Genomic DNA, 7,866 nt, shown 5'->3' with positions numbered 1-7,866 from the left:
TCCCCAGCCTGGAGCGTCCATGGGGTTGTTGTGACCCAAGTGCAGGACCCGGCACTTGGCCTTGGCGAACCTCAAAGAAGCGAAAAACATATGACTCACAAATAACCTAAAAAAGTCTAAAAAACGCATGCAAAAACAACCAGTTGTAAACAACGAAGCTCAAATAACAACCAGCCTCAAGCAACATAAACCAAATAACCTAAACCAACCTCAAACAAACCAAACGACCTAAACTAAAACAGCCTGAACCAACCAAACTCAACGAACCAACCTCAACCAACAATCCAGAAGCCATAACATGGAAATAACAAACCTGAAACCACCTACAAACAATCCAAATGGCAAAGGAGGCATCTTTGGACATCTCCAGGGACACTGGTGATAAAAAGAAGAGCGAGGGTCCTCTGCAGCCAGAAATGGAGACCTGGTTGCCCGCGACATGGAGCAGGCTGGGGACTCAATGGCTACACGGCTCAAGTGCCTGGGACCTGGGACCCTTCTTTTGAGTAGATTCCCAATCACAATGCAATTTTATTCTGGTAGCCGAAGCATTTTGTTTCTCTCCTGTCCACAACAAGGCTGCTTCACACATATCTCTTACAGAGGTGTGAAGAGTCATCGAGGTTTGTTCTTCCCCTGTCATGAGCGCTCTCCAGCTTACTTGTGAAAAATCTCATAGCTTACTTGTGAAAAATGAACAGGCTTAGCTGAATTTGAATTGACCTGGACAGGCTGGAGAGTTGGGCGGGGAATAACCTGATGAAATTTAACAAGGGCAAGTGTAGAGTCCTGCATCTGGGCAGGAACAACCCCAGGTTCCAGTATAGGTTGGGAAATTACATATTAGAGAGCAGTGTAGGGGAAAGGGACCTGGAGGTCCTGGTGGACAACAGGATGACTGTGAGCCAGCACTGTGCCCTTGTGGCCAGGAAGGCCAATGGCATCCTGGGGTGTATTAGAAGGGGGGTGGCTAGTAGATCGAGAGAGGTCCTCCTTCCCCTCTACTCCGCCCTGGTGAGACCACACCTGGAATATTGTGTCCAGTTCTGGGCCCCTCAGTTCCAGCAGGACAGGGAACTGCTGGAGAGAGTCCAGCGCAGCCACCAAGATGCTGGAGGGAGTGGAGCATCTCCCGTGTGAGGAAAGGCTGAGGGAGCTGGGGCTCTTTAGTTTGGAGAAGAGGAGACTAAGGGGGGACCTCATTAATGTTCATAAATATATAAAGGGTGAGTGCCATGAGGATGGAGCCAGGCTCTTCTCGGTGGCAAACAATGATAGGACAAGGGGTAATGGGATCAAGCTGGAACACAAGAGGTTCTGCTTAAATTTGAGGAAAAACTTCTTCTCAGTAAGGGTGACAGAGCACTGAACAGGCTGCCCAGGGGGGTTGTGGAGTCTCCTTCTCTGCAGACATTCAAAACCCGCCTGGACATGTTCCTGTGCGACCTCACTTAGGTGTTCCTGCTCCAGCAGGGGGATTGGACTAGATGATCTTTTGAGGTCCCTTCCAATCCCAAACATACCGTGATACTGTGATACTGTGTAATTTGAAATCAAATGCCCTTTGGGTCCCAAATCCCAATAATGTAAATTTCTACTGTTCTGACATGCTGGTGCCTCTAATTTACAGGGGACCAGTACAAATTTCAAACATCTCCTGTGGTTCCTCTAGATACCTGCATGTTGGAATGTCAGCAGGGAGTTTCAGAGCAGAATTGTGACTCACATCTTGCTGTTCAAGGCCCAGAATGGAAATAAAAGTTAAATTGCCTTCAACTTGATTGTCCAGCTGGAATCATCAGCCTCAAGTTTTGGGGATCCCCCGAGCCTGAGCCGGGATCCCCTTGTGATCTCCAATCTGGGCTTTACTCAGCATTTCTCAGAGCATCAAGTGATTTGGATGAAGAGCACGTTTCATCCTTGATTTATGTCTGGTTCAAGGATTTGGCTTTTGGATTAATTGTGTTTTGATTATTAGAACTAATTTTAACTTCTGTTTGGGAAGGTTTGATTCTTTTATTCATTAATTGTTTGTGATGCCCTGCACTGATATTATCCCATTCATCCATCGCCCCTCCTTGTTGATTATTTTCATTTATCATCACCGTTGTTTACTACTCTAATTCTTTGTTCTCAACTGAGAGCGAATTCTTAATTATTGTCCGATTGGACGGTTCCGTTCCCCACCCAGAGCTCATTCTCAGGAAAGTAATTCTTTATTAACATGACCTTCTGTGGAATAATTACTGAGAGGGCAAATTATTGAAACTAAATACCAAGGATGCACTTATTGAGAATAAAGCTCTATCCACATCTTCAGCATGTGACGCAGAGGAGAAGAAATCTGTCCAGCTTCACAGGACTTGTGGGACCAGTCGACAGGCTGAGCCTGGGATCAAATAGGTCGAGCTTATCTTCCCCACCCCCAGGAGGGCGCTCTTGGGTAAGATTTGTGCACATAGTTACACCAAGTTTAGATTTCAAGCTTGTATTTTGGAATTATTAACAGTGCTATGTAGTCAGTTTAGAATTTATGTATATATAAACCAACCCTAAAGAACCTTCCCAAAGCAGCATAGAACGAATAGCCCAAGGAAAAAAAGGCAAAAACAAACCGCCTACAGAAAACAACACAAATCAACCTTCACAGAATGACGTAAACCAGCCTAAACCAAGCAACCTAAACTAAAGAACCTAAAGGAAGCTCACCCAACAAACCTCAACCAAGTGACCTAAGACAACCAAGCTAAAACAAACCACCAACAGAATCCAACCAGCCTTAAGTGACCTGCAAACAACCTACAAGTCACCTATAAACAAACTAATTCAGCACAAAACAACCAACCAAAAAGTCACCCCTCAACCAACCAGCCTAAAAAAACCCCACCCAAAACCAACTAATATAAATGGAGCATAAATACAGCGTGAAACAACCAAACTCAACCAACTTAAATCAATCAACCTAAACAAAACCACCCTGAACCAACCAACCTAAACCAGCCTCAACTACCTAAACCAAATGACCTAAACAAACCACAACCAAATGAAGTAAACCAACCTACACCATACTACCTAAACCAGCTTAAAGCAAACGACCTAAACTGACATCAACCAACCAACCTAAACCACCCTAAACCAAACAACCTAAACCAACCAAACTAAAAAAATCTAAACAGCCTAAACTGACCAACTTAAACCAACCAAACTAAACTAACATAAAACAAGCAGCCTAACAACCTAAACCGACCAGCATTAAACAGCCAAAATGAAATAACAGGAATGAAACAACCTAAACCAAGCTAAACCAACCTAAGCCAACTTAAAGCAACCTAAGCCAACCTAGGCCAACCTAAGCCAACCTAAGCCAACCTAAACGAACCTAAGCCAACCTAAGTCAACCTAAACCAACCTAAGCCAACCTAGGCCAACCTAAGCCAACCTAAGCCAACCTAAACGAACCTAAGCCAACCTAAGCCAACCTAAACCAACCTAAGCCAACCTAGGCCAACCTAAGCCAACCTAAGCCAACCTAAATGAACCTAAGCCAACCTAAGCCAACCTAAACCAACCTAAGCCAACCTAGGCCAACCTAAACCAACCTAAGCCAACCCAGGCCAACCTAAACCAACCTAAGCCAACCTAGGCCAGCTTAAACCAACCTAAACCAACCTAGGCCAACCTAAACCAATCTAAGCCAACCTAAACCAACCTGAGCCGACCAGCATAAAAAACCTAAACCAACCAACTTTAAATGTCAACTAACCTAAGCGAGCCGAAATTAAACAAAACCTAAATCCAGGTTTTGGGGTGCTCTTAGGGTGCTCTTGGGGTTCTGGGGTGCCCTTGGATTTTTTTGAGGGTGCCCCTGGGTGCTATTAGGGTGTGCAGAGGGGTTTTGGGGTACAAATGGGTGGCCCTGGGATTCTGGGGTGCCCATGGGGTGTTCTTAGGGTGCTCAGGGGTGCTCATGGGGGGTTGGGGTGCCCAGAGGGGGTTTGGGGCACACATGGGATGCACATGGGTGCCTCTAGGACTTTGGGGTGCCCATGGAGAGTTCTTAGGGTGCTCAGGGGTTTTGGGGTGCCCAGAGGGGTTTTGGGATGCCCATGGGTGTCCCTGGGTGCTTATGGGACCCTTGGGGTGCCCAGAGCGGGTTTAGGGTGCTCACGGGGTTCCCCTGAAAGTTTGGGGTGCCTGTGGGCTGTTCTTAGGGTGCTCATGGGGGTTTAGGTGCCTCTGGAGTTTTGGGGTCCCCTGGGTGCTTTGGGGTGCCCATAGGGGGCCCTTGGGTTTTTGGGGTGTTGTGGGTGCTCTTGGGCACCCAGAAGAAATGTTGGGGTGCCCCTGTTTTCCCCACAGGTGCATTTGCGTGCCCCATCTCCCCCCAAAAATTGCTTCCTCCCCCCAAAGAATGGGACCCAAATTGGGTGCTACCCCCTGCAAAATGAGCCTGAAAATTGTTTTTTTCCCCCACAAAATTGGGTGTCACCCCCAAACAATGGCTGCACAAACTAAAAAATGGCCCCCAACGTGGGTGTTTCCCCCCAAAAAATAGGCCCCAAACTTTTTTTTTTCCCCAAAACCATGTGTTTCCTCCAAAAAATGGGTGATTCACCCCAAAAAATTGTGTTAGAAATTGTTTTTCCCCTAAATTGAGTGTTTTGCCTTAAAAAATGGGCAACAAAAATGGTTTGTTTCCTCCCCAAAATTAGGTTTCCCACCAAAATTGTTTTCCCGCCAAAAATGGACCTCAAATAATCGTGTTTTTCCCCCAAAAATTGTGTTCCCTCCAAAAAACGTGTCTTTTTCTCCCCAAACTGGGTGCTACCCCCGAAAAATAGGACTAGAAATGGGTGTTTCATTCCAAAAATGGGTCCAAAAAAAGGGGTTTTCCCCCAAAATGGAGTGTTTTCCTCAAAAAAACGTGTGCACTTTGCAAAAATGGGTCAAAAAATTGGTGTTTCTCCCTAAATATGGCCCCAAAATTGAGGTTTTCTCACCAAAATTGATTTTTTTTCTAAAAAAATGTGTTTCTCCCCCAAAACGGGCCCTACCCTGCAAAACAGGTCAAAAAATTAGTGTTTCCACCCCAAAAGCTTATACATTTTTTTTCAAGATTTGCCAAGTTTGGGCAAAACTACCCATTTTCTTGTCAAGATTTGCAGATTTTTGCACAAAATTGCAAAGGTTTGGGGCGAGATTTGCAATTTTTGGGGAGGGCCAATTGGTATTTTGAGGCAAGATTTGCACATTTTATGGTTAAAATACAAATTTATTTGCAAGATTTTGGAAGATTTGTGATTTCTTTTTGGCAAAATGTCCTGGTTTTGTTGAAAACAAGTTTCTCTTTTGGTGAATGTGCCTGTCAGCTCAAGCTTCACATCAGCTGCATTTTCCTGGAGAACCAGACCCATGTGTTGGTAACACAGCAATGGAATGTGAGGTTATGGATGAGCACGGATGGACATCTGGAGAGAGGGGCAACGAGAAACCGGTGACCAGAAACCGACCAACGAGTGTAACATCCCATTCACGTGATACTTCAGATAAAAGTGGGAGAGCACGAGGATCTCGTCCCTTTTCCCTATGGCGACATTAGCAGAGGACCTTGCGAGTCGTCCCTGCGAACCGAGGCCAGTGACAGGCTGAATCCAGCTCCGGTTGGCTGCAGAGTCCAGTCCAGGACTTCGGGTGCCGGCTCTGCAGTTGCCGGGACTTTCAATATTGGTTTTGTATATTTTGTATTATTTTCTCTATTTTTATCATTAACATTAGTAAAACATTGTTAATTTTCCAACTCTCTTCTCTCTGTCCTTCTTTCCCTCCCGATCGCCTGTGCTGAGTGGGAAGGGGGAGAGGAGGTTAACAATACACCTGCCATGGTTTATTGTCACCTCGCAATCTAAACCCTCGACACAAAATAACAAAGTTTTGGGGAATTCCTGTGCAAGATCTGTAAATGCTTTTCAAAGTTACCCATTTTTATGCAAGATTTTTCAAGATTTGCACATTTTTGGTGAAATTGCACTTTTGGGGCAAGATTTGACACGATTTGCCAATATTTTTTGCAAGATTGGAACTAATGCAATTGCAAATCACCAATTTTTTGCAACATCACACATTTTTTTTGGAGGATTTTCAAATATTGGCAAGATTGCAATTTTCACAATGACAAAGGTTTTTGCAAGATTTTTACAATATTTGCCCCTTTTTTTCCAAATCGTAATTTTTTTACACATGATCTTGCAAGAGTTGCAATATTTTTTAGTGCAAGACTGACAATTTTTGTGTGAGATCGCCAAATTTTGTAACAAACCACCCATTTTGGGGGGTGAGATATTCCATTTTTTCACACGCTTTTCCAATTTGTTGCAAAATCTCAAATTTTGGGGGCAGGAGTTTGCAAAATCTCCAATTTTGGAGGCCAAAATTTGCTGGTTTTTTGCAATGCTTCCAATTTTTTTGCAAAATCTCAAATTTTTTGCCCAAATTCCCCTGATGCTCCCCATTTTTCCAGCCACTGAGGTCCATGTCCAGACTGTGTCCCCCCTCCATGCCTGCAATGTCACCTCCTTTGGGTTTTGTGTGGTGGCATCTCCATGGGGTTCACCCAGCACTGGGTTTTGGTTGGTGACACCCCCTCAAGGTTGTCCCCAAGTTGTTTTTTGTGTGGTGGCATCTCCATAGTGTTCACCCCACACTGGTTTTTGAGGTCACCACCTGCTTGTCTTGACCCCACGTCACTCCAGGGCTGGTTACACCTCCCCGAGGTTGTCCCCGCGTTGGCTTTGAGGTGGTGCCATCTCCAGGGAGTTCCCTCCCTGTTGGTTTTCAAGTGGTGGCATCTCCTTGGGTTGACCCAACGTTGAGTTTCGGGGTCACCACCCCCTTGTTTTGACCCCACATCGCTCATGGGGTGGTGACACCTCCTCAAGCTTGCTGTCCCCATCACTTTCCCCCCACTCCACCAATTCCCCTATTTCCTCCCCATTTCCCCCATTTCTCCACATTCCCCCCATTTCCTTCCCATCTCTTCTCCCCCCACCCCATTTCCCCCTATTTCCCCCCATTTCTCCACATTTTCCCCCATTTCCTCCCCATTTCCCCCGCTTTGCCTCAGTGTGGCCCCACCCCCCATCCCTGGTTGAAAGGGTAGGGGTGAATAAAGGAGATGATAGTTCCTGTGGTTGGTTGAGTGGTTGAGAAGATGCTGGGGTGGTTCATTGGGTGGCTGGTTGAGAAGACAGTTGTTGGTTGGTCGGTTGGTTGGTTGATTGCTCGGCTGGTGGTTGGTTGGTTGATTGCTCGGTTGGTTGTTGGTTGGCTGGTCAGTTGGTTGGTTTATTGATTTGTGGCCCAAACAACCTAAACTACCCTAAACCATCCCAACCTAAAGCAACGCAACCTAAACCAACCCATCATAAAACCCAAGAGCCGAAACAGAAACACTTAAACCATCCTAAACAATGTAAATCCAACCACCCTAAATCAAGCCTAAAACCACGTACATACACCAACCTACCTAAACCGCCTACTGAAATGAACCAGCCTAAAATAACCAACCTGAAAATAGCCTAAATGACCTAAATCTAATGACCTAAAGCGAATGACCTAAACCAAAATAATCAGAACAGCCTCAAGAAAACCAACTTGAAATATCCCACCTAAAACAACCAACATCAAACAACCTAAGCCACAGATGAACTCAAGTACCAACCTTAATGAACCAGCCCCTGATAACCACTCTCAAACCACCTGCTTCAAAAAACCCATCTCAAAAAACCAACCTGAACTGAGCTATCTAAACCAAAAACCCAAACCAAGCAACACAACCGACCCTAAAGAACCTTCATAAAACAGCATAGA

The sequence above is a fragment of the Columba livia genome, chromosome 26 (assembly GCF_036013475.1).
Source record: "Columba livia isolate bColLiv1 breed racing homer chromosome 26, bColLiv1.pat.W.v2, whole genome shotgun sequence".
NCBI lineage: Eukaryota > Metazoa > Chordata > Aves > Columbiformes > Columbidae > Columba > Columba livia.
This window is presented reverse-complemented; position numbering follows the sequence as displayed.